General features: G+C 37.0%; 1 pseudogene; it reads left to right on the top strand.

Moving 5' to 3' along the window:
• On the top strand, nucleotides 1–24,340 carry LOC120131958 (annotated as a pseudogene).
• The last annotated feature ends 626 nt before the right edge of the window (nucleotides 24,341–24,966 follow it).

Here is a 24,966-nt window from a genome sequence, read left to right as displayed (position 1 = left end):
TTGATAAGTACAGAAAATTATTAAAGTTCCGAAAGTGCCCATTGACAGACCTTTCTTTCTTCGTCTCGACCATCTTCTGATAGCTTTTCCTCGCAGTAATATAAATCGGGTCTCACCCTAAACCCCCAAAAGGGGGAAAATAAATATTCGCTAATCTTAATAACTTTCCAATTTTCATCTCAATTTCACAGTCATGACTGTTATGACCCCTGCCGCAATCGATGTACTATCTCTTATTTATTTGAGTTGTTTTCGTTTTGATTAATTGATGCCTTTGGAGTTTGTTTAGGGTTTTTTTCCTGTATCTTCAATTTTGCTTTCTTCATAAATTTGTCTGCTTATGATTTAGTTATTTCTGGGAGAGTTTTTTTATTACTTCTTTTTTTTTTCAGCAACAGGATGACGAGGAAATGCTTGTGCCACACTCGGATTTGACCGACAATAACCAGCCCATGGAAGGTACTTTTTCTTGGAAAATAAATAAGTTTACAAAATATTCCACTTTGTTTCTTGTGGGCATCACTGGAAAAAGGGTTTGATTTGGTTGTGGTTTTATGTCTCAATTTGTTAGTTGTATCCCAAATCGAGTCTGCAAACACTTTAGAAAATCAACCAGTGGAGGATCCTCCTTCATCAAGATTCACTTGGAAGATTGATAACTTCTCTAGGTTAAACACTAAGAAGCATTATTCCGATGCTTTTGTCGTTGGTGGTTATAAATGGTACATCGTTTATTCCCTTGTTGATAGCACTTGGCCCCTCTTTTTCCCCTTTACTTTTTTGTTTCGGTGATTGTAGTAGGATTGATACTCCTGATTTTGAATATCTTAGGCGAATACTGATATTTCCAAAGGGTAACAATGCGGATCATTTATCTATGTATTTGGATGTTGCTGACTCGGCAAGTTTACCCTATGGGTGGAGTAGATATGCACAGTACAGTTTGGCAGTAATTAATCAGATTCATAATAAATTTTCTGTCAGAAAAGGTACTGCCCTTTTACTTTGCCGTTCATGCACTTACTGTTTAAGTAATCTTTTTGGGTGTTAAAGCATACTGAAAGTTTGTTTCTGGATTTAGATAATTGGTAACATGGTTGCAGAAAAATGATGATTTGATCTTGTATATGAAGTTGCATGAGCAACAGATTTTTTTTCCTATTTAAGAAAATTACGTATAGGTGATTTTGTTCTATTTTGTCAAAGAGTATGCTTTTGTTACCCTCTGATGAAAAGATTAATATTTGATGCAACTATGGGTAGGTCATATCTGATTACTTATCACATGAGAAAGAAACATGACAATTTGACACCCTTATGATGCTATATTTTTCTGCCCTTTTACTTTGCCGTTCATGCACTTACTGTTTAAGTAATCTTTTTGGGTGTTAAATCATACTGAAAGTTTGTTTCTGGATTTAGATAATTGATAACATGGTTGCAGAAAAATGATGATTTGATCTTGTATATGAAGTTGCATGAGCAACAGATTTTTTTTTCCTATAAGTAAATTAGCTGACCCTCATTCCCATATGTAATAGGGTAAGGGGGAAGTTGCATGACCATCCAGCTCAGTTGGTAGAGCACAAGGCTCTTAACCTTGAGGTCGTGGGATCGAGTCCCATGGAGAGCATTTCATAATTCGGAGGTCTCCTACGGAAGCTGCTCTTAACCTAGCGTTGGGGACAACCTACTATCCTACCTCCCCTTACCCCATTACATATGGGAATGAGGGTCAACTAATTTACTTATAGGTGATTTTGTTCTATTTTGTCAAAGAGTATGCTTTTGTTACCCTCTGATGAAAAGATTAATATTTGATGCAACTATGGGTAGGTCATATCTGATTACTTATCACATGAGAAAGAAACATGACAATTTGACACGCTTATGATGCTATATTTTTCAATCGGGATTTCTTGATATCATTCTGTTTTGATTATTAGGAGACATGACTATTTTTGGCTGATTTTTTTTTAAAGTTTAGAGGATATTCTTAGAATGTTGTATTCCGACCTTAATCTTTTGAAAATTCCTTTTCTGTCCTTGGGAACACAGTGCTTCTATATGTTGCTTACTAGGTTTGGTTTCGGGTGATATGTTATTGTCTCACTTTTCAGTTTTCACAATTATTTTGTCGGGAACTTGAAGTGGATTTTATCGTAACATTGTATAGAACAATGTTAAGGTTATTAATTTTGCACATGTCTGACTTTAACCTTGCAGACACACAGCATCAATTTAATGCAAGAGAAAGTGATTGGGGTTTTACATCCTTTATGCCCCTTGGCGAGTTATATGATCCTTCCAGAGGGTATCTTGTGAATGATACTTTGATTGTTGAAGCAGAGGTTGTTGTCCGCAAAATTGTGGATTACTGGGCATATGACTCAAAGAAAGAAACTGGTTATGTAGGTCTTAAGAATCAAGGAGCAACATGTTACATGAATTCTCTGCTCCAAACTCTTTATCACATTCCTTACTTCAGAAAGGTAATTGCTGATGCTGTATATTTTTTTAACTGATATGTTTTATTCAGTATTGCTAATGTGTTAGATGTTACATTTCAGGCAGTTTATCACATGCCTACAACTGAAAATGATATGCCATCTGGAAGCATTCCTCTTGCTCTGCAGAGTTTGTTTTACAAACTCCAGTACAGTGACAACAGTGTTGCAACAAAAGAGCTGACCAAATCTTTTGGATGGGACACATATGATTCTTTCATGCAGCATGATGTTCAAGAACTTAATAGAGTTCTATGTGAAAAACTTGAAGATAAAATGAAGGTGAAATTGAAAAGCTTCAATAATTTTTCATTCTGATTTCTGAATTTGTTCTAATGTGAAACCGAATTCAAAGTTTTGATCACCTCTCTTATGCCACCAGGGAACTGTTGTGGAGGGCACCATACAGAAATTGTTTGAAGGCCACCATATGAACTACATTGAGTGCATTAATGTGGATTATGAATCTACAAGGAAGGAGTCATTTTATGGTATTTTTTTCTTCTTCTTCTGAAATGACTGGTTGGAGTCTGCTGAGTCTTGTTCATCATGAGATGCTAATTTATTTTTGCCTATACCAGACCTTCAGCTTGATGTTAAAGGCTGTCGAGATGTATATGCTTCTTTTGACAAGTATGTAGAAGTTGAACGTCTTGAAGGTGATAATAAATATCATGCTGAGCAATATGGATTGCAGGTAATCTTCTGTTATAAGCTTCTAAGAGAATACCAATAGAATGGCTTGAGCATACACTAGAAATAACTTGATTACTGATAACTTCGCTTTCAGCTAGATTAGTTTTCATTAGTACAAGAGCTGCATAAGAGGCTGTCATTGTAGCTAAATGTTGTGTTTTGCAGTATCTGAATGGCTTTAGCAGTTCCTATCAACCCAAGCTTTATTTTATTTATTTATTTTGTATTGTGTTCGGCATCATACCCTATTTCATGTTACATCTTTTCCCATTTAAACAACTGAATTTTTATTTTGGATGATGTTATTTCAGGATGCTAAGAAGGGCGTGCTGTTCATTGATTTCCCTCCAGTCCTTCAACTTCAGCTTAAACGATTTGAATATGATTTTATGCGAGACACCATGGTCAAGGTTAGTAGTTATAACGTCTTAGCTTTATATGGTTCTATTTAATTAATGGGTTATCTGCAGTCCAAGAGCCTCCATTATTCGTGCATAATGCATTTCAAATACATTTAAATCATTTCCTTTTCACAGAGTATAGAACCCACTAGTTCTTTATTCTTGCTTAACTCTTACTATACCTAAATGAATGTTGCAAATGATAATCATCGATATCTTGAGTTCTAGAATTGGTTGGCCTGTTCTGTTATAGTTTTTACTTTTAAATGAACTATTTTTGGTGAGGGTTTGGTTGTCCAAACCGGTGTAGTCGGTATCATTGTGGTTTTATTATAAAACTAAATGTTACCAGTATCATGCTATTTGGGTTTTTTCTGCTGGTCTTACTATTCGTACCTACCTGACGGTATAGGAAACAATTGCAAATGAATAATTTACTTCTTTTTTCTTAGAAAATTATGAATCAAGATAATCAGTACCATTCTGAGGGCATACCGTTTTGAACTAAAGCTTTCCACTACATTTGTAGATTAATGACCGTTATGAGTTCCCTTTGCAACTTGACCTTGACCGAGATGATGGAAAATACTTATCATCAGAAGCTGATAGGAGTGTTCGGAATCTTTACATGCTTCACAGGTTCCTATAACAATAAGCATTTATCCCGTTTCATCCGTTCTTTCCTTTCAATGTTCTGATAATCGTTTGGTAGACAAGGTGCAGATGCACAGTTTTACGGGCCTGAAATATTACTTTATGGTTTTTTATTCTTATAATAATGTTTGTTGCTCACATCTGAGTTTGTTTACAGTGTCCTCGTTCATAGTGGTGGTGTGCATGGTGGTCATTATTATGCATATATCAGGCCGACTCTTTCTGATCAGTGGTATGGATCATCTTCTGAATCATCTTAGGGCGTGTTTGTATGCTTGTTCATTGAGATTCTTAAGATGATTTTAGCAGAAATTTCACATTTTGAACTTTTTTAAAGGGCTAAATATGTACATGTGGCCTTGATTGGCAGAGCATATGCATAGCCAATTTTTGATGATGTTTTTAAGGATTTCTTGGTGGACCAACATTTGACAGATTTGGTGCTAGCAGTCGAGCATTCTAGTGCTAATTACATGAAAGTTTTACCAAGTGCTTCAGTCAAATTGATGCATAATGTTCTTCCAAGCAAAAGAAAAAAATGAGATTGATTTTTAATTAGTTGTTGGAAAAAAGATTGAACTGTTAAATTCTTAGGCTGCTGCATGATTATTCAATTAGCCTGTGCTGATTGTATTGAAGGCACAATGTTACAGCTTATTTTTGTCTGGTTTGCTGTCCAGAGTGGTGAAAATATTACTTTTTATATTTTTACTGCATTCAAATTGTGTGATTTTCAGGTATAAATTTGATGATGAAAGAGTAACCAAAGAAGATGCCAAAAGGGCATTAGAGGAACAGTATGGTGGGGGAAGAGGTATTGTTGAACAGTTTTTTTTAAAAAGAGTTTTTTTTTTATTCAGCTTTTCAGCTTTAAATTATATATGTATCTTTGAGGTTTTTGTTTTAATGGAATTTCCTTATGATGTGACAGCTACCACAGACGAATCCTGGATTCAATAATACTCCTTTTAAATTTACCAAATATTCAAATGCGTATATGCTGGTGTATATTCGAGAAAGTGACAAGGACAAAATAATATGTAATGTGGATGAGAAGGATATTGCAGAACATCTTAGGGTGAGATGCCACTGTTAATCTATTTTCTGCTGCAAATGAGCTGAGCCTAAAGGTTGTGGCAGGTGGGGAGCTTGGATTGTAAAATTAACAGGCTCCCAACTTGGGTTGAGCATTAGTTTTATTGTTCTAGTGATCCTAAAGGATATCAAGTAATACTATTTCAATTAGTTTATCAACTAAGAGTAAATCAACATATTGAATAGAATGGCTCTTCTCAAGCTTGGCTTGAAGAAATCAATTTGCTTCTTGGGTTGCTTTATCAAGAGCAATTGCAATCGCAAATGAGCTTCTTACCAAGCTGATATCATGCGAGCTTTATTCTATTTTGTCTTAAGAATTATACTTGTATCTAAAGTTAACCATTTGAGATTTCTTCATGACAATCTAATATGGAATGTTTTATACCTTCTCCAGGAGAGATTGAAGAAAGAGCAGGAAGAAAAAGAACATAAAAAGAAAGAGAAGGCAGAGGCACACCTTTACACTATTATAAAGGTGGTTGTTTGAGTCATTAATTTAGATAATGGTTTGAGCATTGTTGAGTGTACTTCTTATAGCTATGTTTGTTCTAGGTTGCACGAGATGATGACCTTGCAGAGCAGATTGGCAAGGCTATTTATTTTGATCTTGTGGATCATGATAAAGTCAGGAGTTTCCATATTCAGAAGCACACGACTTTCAATGTGTTTAAGGTATGATAAAAGAGACAAAAAGATTTTGTTTTCCATTGTTTTAATTGATGCTTATGGTTATATTTTTTCCCTTTTTAAAATGATTGGGTTTCTTCACCAAATTGGTACTCTTCTTTTTCTGTTTTCCTCTTCATTACTACCATTTTAATGATGTTTCATTAACCATTTCAAGTTGAATTTTAAGTTATCTTCTTGTTCTTTTTTTATGACACATTGCGGTTCTATTTGGCTGTCCATGTTATGATTTTGTTCCTGATTTACAATGTTACAATTTGCAGGAGGAGGTTGCTAGAGAGTTTGGAATCCCAGTGCAATTTCAGCGATTCTGGTTGTGGGCCAAGCGTCAAAGTTTTGTATTTAACTGGCTGTCTTTGAAAAATGCAGAATAATCAAGGAAAATGTGATCTTTTTTTCAGTTTGACAAGGATCTAACCCTATGCCTAACTGTCTTTTCCCCACTGTAGGTTGGAACCTTGAGGGAGGTATCAAATAAGGTTCATAATGCAGAACTAAAGTTGTTCCTGGAAGTTGAGCTTGGACTGGTAATCTGGTTTAGCCTTTCTAAGCAGCATGTTTCTTCTTTGATGCCTGAACTCTCTGTCCAATGATGTTTTCATTCAGATCTTCGTTCTCACCCCCAAAACTAAATTTAAGAGATCCAAATAGATTGACCTGATTTGGTTCTAAAAGCTTTCTAGTGCAAAAAGTTCTGTTGTTACAGTAGGAAGGAATAGAAGTTAGGGGTAGACCTTGAGGACTTAAGCTTCACAATTTTACTCAGTAGAGTCACTTATCTGCCCCTGACAGTACATGTTTGTGAGGTTTGTAACTTGCTGTATTTTACTAGATTCTGTAGACAAGTTCTGGTCATGAATCTTGCCAAAACCATATGACCTTTTGTTTCAGTTTTGCCCCTTTTCCTTTGATAAATGTTTGGGTATTCTCTTATTTGCATCATGATGTTGGACATAATTGTTCAGGATTTACGACCGATCACTCCACCATATAAAACAAAAGAAGGTATTTTGCTTTTCTTCAAGCACTATGATCCTGAGAAAGAAGAACTACGTTAGGGTGTCTCATGTTGTCTATTTTCCCTTGTCTTTTGGATAATTACGTAAAATCTTATATGAGTTATCTTTCTGTTCTATTAGCTATGTTGGAAGGATGTTCGTGATAAGTGCAGGCAAGCCAATAGAAATTTTGTCCAAATTGAACAAAATGGCAGGGTATGCTCCTGATGAAGAGAACGATCTTTATGAGGTTAGATTCTAGCCGTATCATTTGACAGTAGTGCAATTTCAGTTCTCAGTATACTCCTTCCAGTCATTTTTCTTTCTTATGCTTGCATTTGAGGAGAGTCTTCTGATCAGAGGATTTAACTCTTTTTTCCCTTTTTCTGTTTAAGATATTTTTACTAGTTATTTTGGTAGTTGAAGCTAATGTTTAGGTCTAGATGTGACATTTTCCCCCTTTACTTTTTTTTTTGATAGGAATAGTAGGCCTCACTAAAAACCCCCTTCATGATTAACGGAACTTGAAAGTAGTTCCTTAATCAGCGGAAGGAGGAAAAGAGTGCCCTAGGAGTTCATTAATCTTAAAACATTACAAAGTAATACAAAGTCTAATCTCCCTCCAGAGATAAAAAGCCAAAAAGAACCAGCCCTTAACAGAACATAATACTCAACCAATACCAGCCTTAGCTAGAACATCCGCCTCTATATTGGCTGTTCTACTAATCCATCTAATAAGACCTTCATAAACACTAAGCTTTTGAATAATTTCCTTAACAACTTGAACATAAACGACAGGACAAGAACCAACATCCTTGACCCAACCAATTGCCACCTTACTATCACTCTCGATAATCAATCTCTCGATAATCCCCCTTTACTGGATTTAGCTGGAATTAATTGGGCCTTTTCTAAACTGTTTTCACCTGAATCGTTGATGGTTAACTTGTTTAGTGGTACCCTGTATAACTGTAGTGTTTTGGGTTTGGCTGTGACATGGTATGATTTTTCATCTGATTAATTTGTCCTAATCTTTTGCTCGACTTTTGATTTTTTTACGAGGAATAATACTTTAGTTCTGCTTTAATTTCCAGGAAATTAAGTTTGAGCCGAGTGTTATGTGTGAACCAATTGATAAGAAAATCACATTCCGAGCTAGCCAGGTATTGCATTTATTGCATTTCATTTGGAGTAATTTGTTATGGTAATTTTAATGTATTATATTCATCTATCATTTTCATGTCAGCTTGAGGATGGTGACATAATTTGTTTTCAAAAGTCCCTCCCTGTTGAAAGCACTACTCAGTACCGCTATCCAGATGTTCCTTCATTTCTGGAATATGTTCATAACCGCCAGGTACATTCTCTTCATCCTTTATACCAACCATTTTCACTGGATGAGAAGTGTGAAGGTTGACCTGTCTGTCATGTTGCTGCTTTTTATAAATTCCCCTTCCCAACATTTGCTTGCAATGAATGATTTGTGGTGGATAGATGCTTCTTTCGGTCCTATCTGATGCCTGGATTGCTTTTGGAATTGTTTGGAGTCATAAAATATGGCTAGCAGTTTGATTCATTCATGAGATTCTGGGGCAAGAGTGCAATATATCGAGCCCTTCTTTTTTCTCCTCCAATGATTAGTTTGCTAAGCGTGGAGTTTAGTGATATATTTCCTTAGGCACATTTAATGAATTCCTTGACCGGTTTCTGATCTAACATTTGAGGAAAAACATGCCAAAGTATGATAATCATTGTAGATGAATTAAAGCTAAAAAATGAATTAACTTTTTAACATTGTTGGCATAAGTTGCATTGTCTTAATGTTCCCTTACATTTGATTGATGAGACTATGAAATTTAAAAGCATCAATACATTTTACTGCTGAATCAGCCATCTATGTTCATTTCCCCAATTTGAAAACATCTCATTTTTCCTACTCTTTGAAAAAAAAAACATTTGGTAAATGAAGATAGTAAAAACACATATGGATCTTCATTTTCTATTAAAGAAAATATAAAAATCATGTATAAGAACATAATAATTTCATCATGCTTATTTTGCGCATAAAGATGCAGGGGATTGCATAAAAAAACTAAATACAGGAAAGCTGCCAATAAAAGTTTCACTTATCGGGTTGATTAATGAGTGTACCTCTTTTTCATTTTAGTCCCTTTATTAGCCTCTTTATTAACCTTCATTCCAACTGAAATTTAAAAGATCATGATAATCCTTGCCAAATACACGTTGGTCTTTTTTTTTTCAATCGTATGCATGAATATTCTTATTTTCCATCTACTGAAGATAGCTTTTGCTTTTATTGTCTTGAAACTATTTTAGCTCACTTTTTCATCTATTCATGTTTTTGCATGTTAGCCTATTTACAAGGATATACTGCTACAGTCAATCACTTTGTCATTCTTCTGATTTTCTTTTTTTTGATAAGAATTTCAGGCCTCATTAAAACCCCCCTTCTTGATTAATGGAGCTTGTAGGGAAGCTCCTTAATCAGTGGAAGAAGGAAAAGAGTGCCTTAGGATTTTATTGAAACAGAAAATTACATAAGATACACACAAAATACAACCAAGAAAACACCCCAACAGAACCAAATAAGCTGAAAACACCCATAAAACATCCAAACTAAAAACACAGAAACAACGAAAACAACAATAGTAACCCCCTAACAAAACACAGAAAAAGAAGAAACAACTCTAAACAACCATCAACAACTTAACTAACTCAGCCTATGCCTTCTTTTGCTAAGGCATCAGCCTCTAAATTGGCTGTCCTATTAACCCATCTAACAACACCTTCAAAGGCTTTAAGCCTATGAACAATATCTTTAATCAAGAAGGCATATACAACAGGACATAATTCAACCCCCTTTATCCAATCCACAGCGACCTTACTATCACTCTCTATAATCAGACGGTCCTTGATCCTCTCTCGATGGGATGCAAAGAAAGACAACCCCATAAGAATAGCCTTTAACTCCATCAACGTAGGAGGTCCCGAACCAGCAGTTTCCTTGAAATAGGCTATAGTAGAACCTGATGAATCTTTTAAAACACCTCCTAGTCCGCTTTTCTTCCAATCCCATGTAGTGGCAGCATCGACATTTAATTTAACAAAACCTAACGGAGGAGGAGACCAAGGCAAAGAGGAAGTAATCTTACTCGAATGTATAGAAACTAAGTCCCCAAGAGAAGGATCGGAAAGGAGTGAGTCCTTAGGGATAGGAACTTCTTTATACTTTGCTAAGAACCAAGAAGCAAGCCTAAATCTAGCTAAAAAGAAGAATTATGCCTTATCAAACTTTCCCCCTTCAAACACCACGAAATTTCTCATTTTCCAAGTGGTCCAAAGAACGACCCCTGGAATAAAAGGCCACATCAAAGAGTTTGACTTTAATCCGTCCCAAGCTAGAAAGAAACTTTTAGCATCCGCTGGTAAAACAGAACAAATCCTCCAATAACTTAAAAACTTATTCCAAAGGGACCACACCACCGAACAAGAGAAAAACAAATGAGAGGGAGACTCATCCGACATCTTGCATAGGGGACATAATACATCTTCAATTCCCTGAACACCTTTTTTGACAAGTTCAGTCCTAACAGCCAGCTTCCCATGAGCGATCTGCCAAAGAAAACACTCTACTCTTGGAGGCAGTAGGCCTCTCCAAATAAACTTCTTCCAGAAAAGTACCTCATCCAATCCCAAAGTCTCCGATGAACATAGATTAACAGCTGATCTAACAGTAAAATCCCCATCTCCAGTCCCTTTCCAAAGCACACGATCAGGAAAATCCGAAGAGAGCGAAAAATTCGAAATGATAGCCATCAAGTTAGACCATTGTTCAAGTTCCCAGTCATGAAGAGTTCTTCTAAATTTAACATCCCAAGTCCAAACGGAAGAGATATACTCACCGAATTCAGATAATTTCCCAAACTGATTTAAGGAAATAGTCTTGGGAAAATGACAACAAGTGGATGATCCACAGCCCAAGTATCTTGCCAAAACCGAATATTTTTACCATCACCAACATGAAAACTACACATGCTTCTAAATTTAGTGCCAAAGAAGTCTTCTTTAAAATAATTATTAAGCAATGATCTCCAAATCCAGGATACTTTAGTAGGTACCTTACTGTCAAGAGTTAAAACTGAAGAATCGAGTCTATATTTGGAACAAACAACTTCCCTCCAAACTGCGTCCCTATCATTGGCAAACCTCCAAGTCCATTTCCCTAAAAGCGCTCTATTCATCAAGTTGAGATTAAGAACTCCTAAGCCCCCTTCACTCTTCGGCTTGCTAACATTGGACCAGCTAACCCAGTGGATTTTTCTAATCCCCCTCCCCATAGGAAATTTGACATGATAGAGTTGAGGGTTTTTAGAACCGAAGCTGGAATTTTAAATATGGAAAGATAATATGTAGGAAGCGAACAAAGAACCGCCTTGATTAACACTAGCCTCCCTGCTAAAGAAAGAGATGTAGCCCTCCACCCGGTTAGCTTGTTAAAAAAATTATTAATGACTGGTTCCCAAATAGTTGCAGAATTTCTAGTAGCCCCAAGGGGAAGCCCTAGATATTCAGAAGGAAATCTTCCAATTGAACATCCAATAGAAGTAGCCCATTCCAGCAGTTCCCCCTCATTAACATTAACCCCAAACAATTTGATCTTCTTCAAATTCAGTTGTAGACCAGAAACCACTTGAAATACTCTAAGCACCCTTTTGACATTCTGAATTTGCATTTTTGAAGCACCAGAAAATATAATCAAATCATCCGCAAACTGTAAATGAGACACATATGCAGACCCTTGTTCTATGCCAATCACCATTCCAAAAAATAAACCTTGAGACACAGACCTTCGTATCAATAGATTAAGTAGCTCCCCTACTAAGTTAAACAACAAAGGAGACAGAGAGCAACCCTGTCGAAGGCCTTTAGTCATTAAGAATTCCTCAGAAGGTACTCAATTTACAAGAACCGAAACAGAAGTTGTGGTTACACACTGCTTAATCCAGCCCCTCCATCTAGAATCGAAGCCCATTTTCTCCATTATTTTAAATAAAATAGACCACTCAACAGAATCGTAGGCTTTCTTGAAATCAACCTTGAATACACAGCCCTTGAGACCATGTTTTCTCCAATAATCCACGTCTTCATTAGCAATTAAAGAACAATCCAGAATATGTCTACCTGGTATGAAGGCGATCTGTGTTGGACTAATGATGTCTGAAATGCAACCCCTCAATCTCCTCGACAAACACTTAGAAATGATCTTATACAACCCACCAACTAGGCTAATTGGCCTAAAGTCATCTAGACTGCCAATGTTAGCGACCTTTGGAATGAGAGTGATAAAAGTGTGATTAACCCCATGTTCCCAGTCTTTCCCCAAATAAAAATCATGAAAAAATTTCATAATATCAACCTTGAGGACAGGCCAAAACCTTTTGAAGAAGCCCATATTTAAACCATCCGGTCCAGGCGCTTTATTACTATCACAAGATTATAAAGTCTCCCAAACTTCCTCCTCTGTAAATTCCTTCTCTAAACATAGATTTTGTTCAACTGAAATACTAGGAAAATTTAATGACAGAAGGTTCTTGAATAACATTACCCTGGATATTCAACGCATTCAAAGCATTCCTCATCCTAATCGAAGCACAATTATGGAAGAATCTAGTATTTCTATCTCCATCTTCTATCCATTTTGATCTAGACTTTTGGAACCAGATTTGCTCCTCTATTTTATATAGTCTCCACAATTCTGTTCTTGCTGAAAATAACTCTACTGCTATTCCACTGTCGACACCATCCTGCACCTGTTGAAAATCCGATTCTAGACTGTGGATCCTCGATTCTAAGGCTGAGATACGAGCCCCTGGAAATTGGTCCCTCCTGCCCGTCCAATTCTTGATATCAGTTTTTGTATTTCTCAGAATACTATAAATTCCAGCCTTCCCCTGCTGATTCTTCCTTTCTTGAATAGAAGATATGACCAAGTCCTCAAACCCTTCTTCTTCCATGAGATAGTTAAAAGGTTTAAAAGGCTTTTTACCCCAATTAACACCTCCATTCTCCAACAGTATAGTGTTATGGTCTGAAAGAGATCTAGGCAGTAAGGTTTGCACCAAATCAAGAAATGTAGCCAGAAATTGTCCATCAACCAAAAACCGGTCCAATCTAACATGAGTAGGGGTATCTTGATTATTGCACCAAGTAAACCTTCCTCCATTTAATGGTAAATCAATTAAGCCAGTTTGCAGCAAAAAAAAATTGAATATCCTCATTGAATTCCTGTTCTGAGTTCTTCCGATCTTCTCTCCCTCATGCATATAAACATTAAAGTCCTAGCCTACACAAATAGGAGCCCTCTGAACATTAATGAACATGCTTAACTCTTCAAAAAAACTATCTTTCTCATCCTCTACTGAGAGACCATAAACATTGATGAGAATGCAACTGAAATTATTGACACGGAATTTTCCGGATAAGACAATGAATCTTCTATGAATAGACTGATTTTCCAATTCGAAAATTTTATCATCCCAACAACTCAGTAAACCCCCTGATGAGCCAACCGATGGAGATTCAAGGACACCTTTAAAATAACTAAACCCCTTTCTTCTAAGCAGTGATCTAGGAATATTCTCCATTTTCGTTTCTTGCAGCCAAAGAAAATGTGGGTGGTTTTTATCAATTAACCTCTGAATAGCCCTCTGCTTTTCTTTTCTCCTCAAACCTCTAACGTTCCATGAAGCAATGATAAAATTAATCTTCATCATTAATTAATCCACAATCTACACCTCCATGGAGGTCACCTTGATTGACCTTATTCAAAGCTTTCTCTAAACTGATAATCTTATCCAAAAAAGCCACCTTCCCTTGCTTAAAGGACACCCCCAATAACTTGCTGATTGCCCAAGTTGCTAAGGCTTCCTCCACTAAAATAGAAAAATCTGAAGATGAAGCTGTTGAGATTGCCACCTGTTCATAGGCTTCCCTTAGCAAGCTTCTTTTAGCTCTTCTAAAGTCAGAGCCCGAAATGAATTTTAATCTATCACTTTCAGACAATTCTCTTGTAACCTCCTCTACCACAGTCTGTTGAACAACTTTTGAAGGCTACACAATCCCCTCATTACTGGTTCGTTCCTCCTCGCTTAGAGGACTAACATTCAAAACACTTCCATGCCAAAATTTCCTGCTGCTCGACCTCGAATAAATCCTCTTATAGCTACTAGCTTTTCTTCTCTCTAACGGAACACTTTTTGATGACAACGATCTTTTATTCCTGTACCGCAATCTCCCCCTTGAAAAGCTTTCTGCCATATTTACACTTGGCTCTAACAACATTAACTGCTGCCCAACTTGTCTAACTCCAGCCTGGAGACCCTTCTCTGAAGCTGACTCATTACCCTCTACTTCATTAGAAATTCCATTGTTAACATTTTTGTGCTTGAGGATCATTTTGCCAAACTTGTCTATATTAATTGTTGGACCAGCTGGACTTATTTTTGAGCCGACAAGCTCAGAAATTCTCGCTTCACCATTTTCCGCTTGCATCGGAGTTTCTTCTACTAGCTTACCAAGAAACAAACCATCATCTTCCTGTTCCCCCTCTATTTCTTCTTCTAATGGCACATTTCTTTTTTCTGCACTCAATTCGGACAGATTCTGAACCTTATTCTGAATTACTGACCTGGCCCAATTCAACTTCACAGCAGGTCCAGCTGGGATAATTTTAGTAACAGGAGAATAAGTGTCGAGAATATCTAAATTAAATATTAGATAGGATCAGTTTTAATTAGATAGAATCAGTTTTTATTCTATTAGTTATTAGATAGGATCATTTTTAATTAGATAGAATCAGTTTTTTATTCTATTAGTTATTAGATAAGATCATTTTTAATTAGATAGAATCATTTTTATTCTGTTGCTAATTTTATGCATCTTTTTATGTAAAGTTGTTACATTGTAAACTCTATTTAAGTCAGCCATATTCAGCAGAAATAAACATGATTTATTCGGAACAAGTTTTTTCGTCTTTATGGTGTCAGAGCCAAAATGGCCAAACCCTACGATGATACCTCTGGTATCGACTCTATGAGTTCTACTCGCTCACCTTCAATCACCCTAAACACTGAATCCTTCCAAAACATATCCATCACTTTTCAAAAGTTGAATGGAAAAAATTTCTTACAGTGGTCACAATCTGTGAAACTATTTATTCGTAGCCGTGGAAAATTCGGCTATCTCTCAGGTACCACTACGAAACATGCCGAAGAAGATGAAGAATCTGAAAGATGGGAGGCAGAAAACTCGATGATTATGTCTTGGCTCATAAATTCCATGGATCCGAGTGTAGGGAGAACTTATCTCTTCCTACCTACTGCTCATGACATTTGGAATGCTGTGAACGAGACCTATTCTGATCTCGGGAACGCAGGACAATGGTTTGAACTAAAAACTCGGTTATGGAGGCTAAAACAAGGAGAAAAAACTGTCACTCAATACTACACTGAACTCAAGACCTTGTGGCAAGAGGTTGACATGTTCAGCGACTACAAATGGAGTTGTGCTAAGGACATGGCTCTATTCCAGAAGATGGTGGGAAAAGAACGCGTCTTCGAATTTCTTGTCGGCCTTAACAAGGAATTGGATGAAGTCAGAGGGCGCATTCTTGGTCGTGAACCACTACCAAGCACAAGAGAAGTCTTCTCCGAAGTCAGACGAGAGGAGAGCCGGCGGACAGTCATGTTTGGAGGCCACTCACCAAATCCCACCGAGTCTTCTGCCTTGTTCTCGGGTCAGCCACCACGTCGGAACGACAGAGATCGGCCAATCTGCAAGCACTGCAACAAGCCGGGACACACTAAAGCCAAGTGTTGGAAGCTACACGGGAAGCCAGCCGAGAATTTTTCAGCCAATCGAAATTCTTGTAATGCAAAGGGATTCCATGCCTCATCTGAAGATGCTTCTGAAGAGCCGAAACCTGCCTCAGAACTGTCTGCCTTCAGCAAAGAACAGCTAGAGCAATTGTATCAACTAATGAGTTCTCATTTCATATCCAACACTCCTAACCCATCATCTTATATTGCCTCTTCATCATTAGCCCAGAAAGGTACATATCCTACAGCTTTCATAGCCGGTTCTAAATCAAACCCTTGGATCATAGATTCAGGGGCAACAGATCACATGACCGGTAATTCCTCCATATTCTCATCTTATTTTCCTTTATCTGGCAATCTGAAGGTAAAAATTGTTGATGGCTCCCTAACCTCTATAGCTGGAAAAGGCTCTATCATTATTTCTCCATCTCTCACATTACTAAATGTCTTACATGTCCCAAAGCTCTCTTGTAATCTCATCTCTGTTAATCGTATTATTCATGATTGCAAATGCATTGCTACAATAACATTTGTTGGATTTGAATTTCAGGACCCTTGTTCGGGGAAGATGATTGGCAATGCTAAGGAGGTTGATGGACTCTATCACTTGGTCACGGACAATCCTTCAGATAAACAAGTTTAGAAACCGAGATGCTTTACTACCTTGTCTTGTGAGAATGAAATAATGTTGTGGCATTATAGGTTAGGCCATCATAGTTTTAATTACTTGAAATATTTGTTTCCAAATCTTTTCAAAAAAAAGGACGGTTTTTCTTTTCAGTGTGAAGCTTGTGAATTGGCAAAACATCATAGATCTGTTTATCCATCTTTAAAGTATATGCCATCAAAACCTTTTTCTCTTGTGCATAGTGATATTTGGGGCCCTTCACGAGTAAAAACAGCCTCAAGATCTAGATGGTTCATCACATTCATTGATGATCACACTAGAGTCACGTGGATTTATTTACTAAAAGAAAAATCCGAGGCAGCAAGTGTTTTCAAAAATTTTCACTCACTGATCAATACTCAGTTTCAAGCAAATATTCAAGTTCTTAGAACCGATAATGGTCGAGAATATTTTAATGCAATCTTAGGTGATTTTTTGAAACAAAAAGGAATTATTCATCACAGTTCTTGCGTTGATACTCCCCAACAAAATGGAGTTGCTGAAAGAAAAAATAGGCATTTATTATAGGTGACTAGGGCTTTACTGTTTGCTATGAATGTTCCTAATCGTTTTTGGAATGAAGCACTCTTAACAGCGTCTTATTTGATAAATCGAATGCCTACAAGAGTTCTTAATTATATTACTCCTTTGCAAGCTCTAAAGAATATGTTTCCTGAAAATAAATCTTTCACTGATTTAACACCTAAAATTTTTTGTTGCATTGCTTTTGTTCATATACACGGCCAAAATAGAGGAAAACTCGATCTCCGAGCACATAAATGCATATTTCTAGGTTTTTCACCAACACAAAAAGGGTATAAATGCTTTGATCCTAAATCTGGGAAGTATTATGTGAGTATGGATGTCACGTTTTTTGAAAAACAACATTTTTTTGACAAAAACTCTCTTCCGGGGGAGAATGACTCTGAAATGAGTTTTTGGGAACAAACATCCTTGCCAAAATCGGTTGTAAATAGCTCAGTGGAACCAATTCATATTTCCGTAACTAATCCTAGGATTTCACAACCTATAAATTCACAACCTCGTGAGACTCAGGTAGAAACCAACTTGGAACCACCTACTGAACTTCGTGTTTATTCTAGACGGATGACTCGACCAAGTAATGTTCCACCGGCCCCCAAGGTATGCCAACCATCGGACTCGACTATGGTCCAAGGTACGACTTCTCTTTCTCCTATTTCTTCTCCAAATTTAGAGTCTTCTACAAAATTCTTTGAACCCATAGCCTTGCGCAAAGGTGTTAGATCATGTACCACAAAACATCCAATATCCAATTTCTTATCTTATAATAAACTCTCTCCAGATTTCAAAGCTTTTTCCACCAGGATTATGGATGATGCACTACCTAAGTCGGTACATGAAGCTCTAGAAGTTCCGAGATGGAGAGAGGCAGTTTTTGAGGAGTTAAAGGCCCTGAAGAAGAATGACACGTGGGATCTAACTCCTTTACCTGAGGGGAAACGATCTGTAGGCAGCAAGTGGGTGTTCACCATCAAATACCATGCAGATGGCTCGGTCGAGAGATACAAGGCAAGACTCGTAGCACGAGGCTTCACTCAGACATACGGCCTTGACTACGAGGAGACCTTCGCACCTGTGGCCAAACTAAACACCGTACGTGTCCTACTCTCACTAGCCGCCAATCTGGATTGGACTCTCAGACAGTTTGATGTGAAGAATGCGTTCCTAAACGGTGAGCTAGAGGAAGAGGTGTTTATGGAAGTTCCTCCAGGCTTTGATGAATTGAAGAAGGATGGCAGGGTCTGCAAGCTAAAGAAATCCATTTATGGATTGAAACAATCTCCGAGAGCCTGGTTCGAGAGATTCACGAGAGCTGTGAAACAACATGGTTACACTCAGGCCCAGTCTGATCATACTATGTTCTACAAACACAATAATGGTAAAATTGCTATTTTAATTGTGTATGTAGATGACATTGTTATGATTGGAGATGACACAGTAGAGTTGGAGTCGTTGAAGAACTTCTTATCCAACCAGTTTGAAGTCAAGGATCTAGGACAACTCAAATATTTCCTTGGAATGGAGGTGGCTAGATCCTCAAAAGGTATAATTATCTCGCAAAAGAAATATGTCCTCGTTATCTTGAAAGAGATCGGATTACTCGGATGTAAACCAGTGGCGACTCCTATTGATCCGAATCAAAAACTCGAAAAAGAAGATGATGCTGAGCCTGTGGACAAGAATCGGTATCAGAAGCTGGTGGGGAAACTGATTTATTTGGCTCATACGAGACCATATATTGCATTTGTTGTGAGCTTGGTTAGTCAGTTTATGCATTGTCCCTCAGAAAAACACTCCAAGGTTGTTTACCGGATTCTTCATTTCTTGAAAGGGAGTCCTGGTAAAAGAATCATGTTTTCGAAGAATGGAAGTCGAAGAGTGGAGATCTTCCCTGATGTTGATTGGGGCGGAAGCTCTACAGACAGAAGATCTACTACCGGTTATTGCTCCTTTGTCTGGGGCAACTTAGTTACTTGGAGGAGCAAGAAGCAACCAGTTGTCTCTAGAAGCAGTGCGGAGGCCGAGTTCAGAGCCATGGCTCAAGGAGTATGTGAGTTGTTATGGATTAGGAGGATCTTGGAAGAGCTGAAGGTTGAAGGAGATAAACCGATGAAGTTGTATTGCGACAACAAATCGGCAATCAGTATTGCTCAGAATCCTGTACAGCATGACAGGACCAAACATGTCGAAATAGATCGACATTTCATCAAGGAGAGGCTGGAAAATTGCGATATCTGCATACCGTTTGTTCCATCATCAGAGCAGCTCGCCGATGTTCTCACCAAGGGACTGTTTACTACGATGTTCGAAGGATTTCTGTCCAAGCTGAGAATGATCGATATCTATTCTCCAGCTTGAGGGGGGGTGTCGAGAATATCTAAATTAAATATTAGATAGGATCAGTTTTAATTAGATAGAATCAGTTTTTATTCTATTAGTTAAGATAGGATCATTTTTAATTAGATAGAATCAGTTTTTTATTCTATTAGTTATTAGATAGTATCATTTTTAATTAGATAGAATCATTTTTATTCTGTTGCTAATTTTATGCATCTTTTTATGTAAAGTTGTTACATTGTAAACTCTATTTAAGTCAGCCATATTCAGCAGAAATAAACATGATTTATTCGGAACAAGTTTTTTCGTCTTTAATAAGACTCCCAATTAGAATCAGAATGGGCCGGAAGACTCTGTTCCGCAACCTCTCGCAGCCCAAGGCCCGCATAATCCCCACTAGGATTTAATTCAAATTCAAATTTGTCTGACACCCCATTAGCATTGGGCAGGGAGTCAGACTTCTTTTCCAGATAATGTTCCCCACCTTTTACTGACAACCCCCTATCTTGGCTAGTCTGAAGCCACGTGTCAACCTTTGACCAAAATCCTTCTGCTGAGTTCTCACAATTGTCTTCTTCCTTTTCTGTATTTCCACCATCTTCCCCCTTTGACTTATCGTCACTACAGCTGCCATGTGAACACATCTGCCTCATGTCTCCTAAAGCTTCAGATCTAGGTTTATAGCTGGATCCCACATTAATTTTAACTTTAAACGATCTTCCATAAGATCCTACCATAACAGATTCTTGTATATCAAAAGGGCTTGCAACCCTTAACAGCATTCTGGCCGAGGAGAGGTCGTCTCTATTCCTTGTTTCCTCCATTATACTAACAACCTTTCCCCACTTACCTCCAAGCTTTTCCAGAAAAGGTACGTTCCAACTAAGAAGCGGTAAACCAACCAACTCGACCAAGCAATAGGCCAAAGGGACTCCATCTTCACTCAACAAAGGATCTACCCAATCGAACCAACAGTGGAATTTCTCTCTAAGACTTGACCATGCCTTTAAAAACTCTTCATTTGTATGGAACATAATTATACTGGCATTCCTAACATAACCCCACCTTACTATCTTAACCTGGAAACCCTCCTTTGCCTAAGCTCTCACCACCATATCAGGCTGAAGGGGATCTTTAATAACCCCTGTTAAGGAATTTTTCGCCCAACAAAAATCTTCTGATGGGATGTGCATATCCCATACATTTCTCACTCCATTTGCCGTCTTCTGGCCTCCCCTATTCACCATTTGATGTTGATCCATACTCCTACTGTTAGTCACACTCACAACCTCCTTGTACGTTCTGCCATCTCTCAAACTTGGTGATTTCTCCAAAACAGCCTGCTTACTGCCATTAGCCGCTCTATCTGGCTTATATCCTTCCATCTGAGTGTCTTTTAACTGCTGCTACTCTTATCCTGCCCCTCTTGTTCTTTGCAACCCTCACTGTGACTCTCTTCCCATCAATCAGCATTCCGTTGACATTCTGAACAGCTCTTCTGCAACCTTCCTCCATCGCATATTGCACAAAAGCAAACGTGAATGACTTATAATTCGGTTTACTAATAAAATTTGGAAGCACTTAAACAGCCTTTTCTATTGTTTAAAAAATGAAAGGAGAAAACATTCATATCGAAACCTTGTCTTCTTAATCTGTTGGTCACAAAGAGATGTTATTTATTGATCTTTTTATTGTAAGAAAAGCTTGATGAAATTTTTGGAAACATTCATAATCCTCGATGAAACATGATTCTTACTAGAATCTTCTCCAATCTGTCTATTTAGCAAGAATAATCTCTCCTTGGGGCTGATGACCAGCTAGTAAAGTTCCTTCCACTCTGCTGTTTTGACTAGAGTGATACTGTCTTTAGATTCTGTCTTAACGTCATTAATTCAGCATGTAAACTTCTTGGATTCTTGCCTGAGGTATTGATCGCCAATGGATATTATTACATTGTTTCGGAAGATACAAGTGTTCATTCATGTTTGCTCTAATAAACTCTTTTTCTCCTCAAGCTTAAAGTAATATTAGCATTTATATTTCCCCCTTTTTTACGGTAGGTTGTGCACTTTCGGTCTTTGGAAAAGCCCAAGGAAGATGATTTCTGTCTGGAGATGTAAGTTCGAATATTCAGTTGAAGTTACCTTTATTTTTTTGCATATCTTTAGTAACTGACTGGTAAACGGAAAATTTATTGGTCTGTAATTTGTGCTATTTTTATATGCATGTGAAGATTAATGCTTTATACTCTGTTCACGTTTGAATGTTTAGGTCAAAGCTTTATACTTATGATGATGTTGTTGAAAGAGTAGCTCAGCAACTTGATTTGGATGATCCATTGAAAATCAGGCTTACTTCTCACAACTGTTACTCTCAGCAACCTAAACCTCAGCCTATTAAGTATCGTGGAGTGGATCATTTGTCTGACATGCTGTTCCACCACAATCAGGTAATCAAATGGCCTTAGTAATGCACTTTGAGAAAAGCCTTAAGGATTAAAAGGCTAAAAGCTAACCAACCAGTTGAATTTGTTCTTTGACAGACTTCTGATATTTTATACTATGAAGTATTAGACATTCCTCTGCCAGAATTACAAGGTTTGAAAACACTGAAGATAGCATTTCATCATACTACAAAGGATGAAGTAAGTATGATCATATTTAAGAGTTTCAATAAATGACGTCAAAATTTTGTTTTAATGCAACAAAATTTTGTTCCATCTGATGCCAGGTTGTTATCCATACCATTAGGCTTCCGAAACAGAGCACTGTTGATGATGTGATTAACGACCTCAAGACAAAAGTAGGTTTTCTTTCATTTTATTGGTTAAATGATCACGTTGAAGGAATGTATGTTTTTTGCGCCTTTTCTCATCCTTTTGAAACAGGTGGAGTTGTCTCATCCTGATGCAGAACTGAGGTTGCTTGAAGTCTTCTATCACAAGATCTACAAGGTTTGTGAACCTTAATTTTTCATGGTTACTTCCACTGATCTCAGTGATTGATGAGAATGTGAAATGAGCAAAAGAAGCACTTTTACATGTTTGTTCAATTTAAGTTGACATGGATACCTAGTGCACGTACTGTCAAGACTCGAACACCATAGTTGCTTCACAATCCTCCAATGGCATTGGTTTTCTTATTGGTTTAAAATTTATCCTTTCTTGTTGAAAAGACGGTTTCCTGGTCTTGTTTTTTTAGCTGCATATTGCTCTGTCTCATGTTTTTTACCCTTCCTTGTTTACTAATTTGGGTTTCTTGGTCATTTCTTATTTTTCCTTCTATTTATTTCATGACGTTGTATGTTTCTATCATGTTTCCGCAGATTTTCCCACCTAGTGAGAAGATTGAGAATATAAATGACCAATACTGGACACTGCGGGCAGAAGAGGTCAGTTGCTTCCCTTTCCCCATTCCGCCGTGTCATATACACACACATCTAGAGAAAGAAATGCCGTTACTGCCATCTCCATCCTGCTTTGATTTAAAGAATCATCTCATAGCTTATGGTCTTCTCTAATATATGGAGTGCGGGTTTTGATATTTTTCCCTTGATGTACAGATTCCAGAGGAAGAGAAAAATCTTGGTCCAAATGACCGCCTAATTCATGTTTACCACTTTACTAAGGAGACAGCTCAGAACCAGATGGTAACAAGCGTGTTGCATTATCTTATTTTCTGTTACCTTGCTTCCTGATCATTATTATCCTGACCACTTTAATCTGTATCCTGTTTTTGACAGCAAATTCTGAATTTTGGCGACCCCTTTTTTTTGGTGACTCATGAAGGTGAGACTTTGGCTGAAATAAAAGTCCGAATACAGAAGAAGCTTCAAGTTCCAGATGAGGAGTTTGCTAAGGTTTGTCCTAAGTTAACCTGGTGCTCACTAATTTACTCTAATTATACTGTGGTCACTCTTGTTCCTCTTTTCTTCCCGTTTTTGGGTTCAGGGAAATAGTTATGATTTGATTCATGTTAGGAGCCTCAACTGCTGCACATACAATGTTAATATATATATATATTGAAGTGGCCGTTTTCCTTTTCAGTTCTGTTTGAGTTTATATATATATATATATATATATATATATATATATATATATATATATAATTAAATTTACTTGAAATCCATTTTCTTCAGTGGAAATTTGCCTTCCTTTCACTTGGCCGGCCAGAGTATCTTCAAGATTCTGATATTATATCTAATCGTTTTCAGGTGGGTGCACTAAACCTACAGATATTTGGAAGTTTTTGTAGTTTTGCTATATAATTGTTCCTTAATTTTTTTTCCTGCTAAACTCAGAGGCGAGATGTTTATGGTGCTTGGGAGCATTATCTTGGATTGGAGCACTCTGACAATGCTCCTAAAAGAGCTTGTGCAGTTAATCAGGTAGTTGCTCTTTATTAAGAAGTTCGAGTTACATATGAATTTTGGGAATTTGGATATTCTTTGGTTGTGTATGCTCTGTCTTCGAGGCTATGACAAGTTTAGGTGCTTTTTATGCAAGTCCATGAAAATGACTAGCCTTTGACGAGCCTATGTAGTTGACTATAATTTCATATTTTTCCATGCTTCGTTGCGGAACCGGCACACTTTTGAGAAGCCAGTAAAAATCTACAATTAGGGAATATTTTAGATTACCTTCCTTGATAAAACATTGCACACAAGTCTGGCTATCTACATGGATTATTTACAGTGGAGAGGACACTTGTGACAATGTGAGGCAACGAGTTAGCAGTAAGAGTCTACGACATTTGCACACTGGCTTGTCAGATATTTTAGATTACGCTAAGGGTGCGTTTGGTTCACGGATTGTAAGATTACCAGTGGGAATAAAAGATTACTAGGGAATACGATTACTGGGAATGTTGTATTTTGTGTTTGGTTGGTTTAGCAGGAATTTAAGATTACCGTGTTTGGTTAAAGGAATAAAAGATTATTGGAATGTATATTTTGACCAAATTGTCTTTATTATATATTTGTATAATATTACAAATTGTAAAATATTTATATATTTTCTTTAAAAAATTAAATTCATAATATTTATATAATTTTTTTTACAAAATTAAAAATATAAAAAAAGTTTAATGAAAGGGTAAATTTTTTTAACTCCTGAACTTCATATAAAATTTCAATTATAGATTTTTTTTCTGTAAATCTAAAATAATTTAAGGATAAATTTGTAATTTAACATTCGTAGAATTTTTATTATTCAATGACAGAAGAAGGATATTTTTTGAAAAAAAAAATAAAAAATTAAGGGTATTTTAGTCCAAAACATCGGTAATGTTATAATACCCAAGGGAAGAGAGGTAATGACATTCCCGGTAATATATCCTAAAAAATCTATTATTGGTAATAAAATATTACCGGGAATGAGATTCACGGTCAATCAAACATGAGTGTGGATCCCACAATCCTTAAACCAAACACATCCTAAGAATATCAGTTGTGATGGCAACTTGCATGTTTAAAGACACGGAG

The sequence above is a fragment of the Hibiscus syriacus genome, unplaced genomic scaffold (assembly GCF_006381635.1).
Source record: "Hibiscus syriacus cultivar Baekdansim isolate YM2019G1 unplaced genomic scaffold, ASM638163v2 tig00110557_pilon, whole genome shotgun sequence".
In the NCBI taxonomy this organism is placed as follows: Eukaryota; Viridiplantae; Streptophyta; class Magnoliopsida; order Malvales; family Malvaceae; genus Hibiscus; species Hibiscus syriacus.
This window is presented reverse-complemented; position numbering and strand designations above follow the sequence as displayed.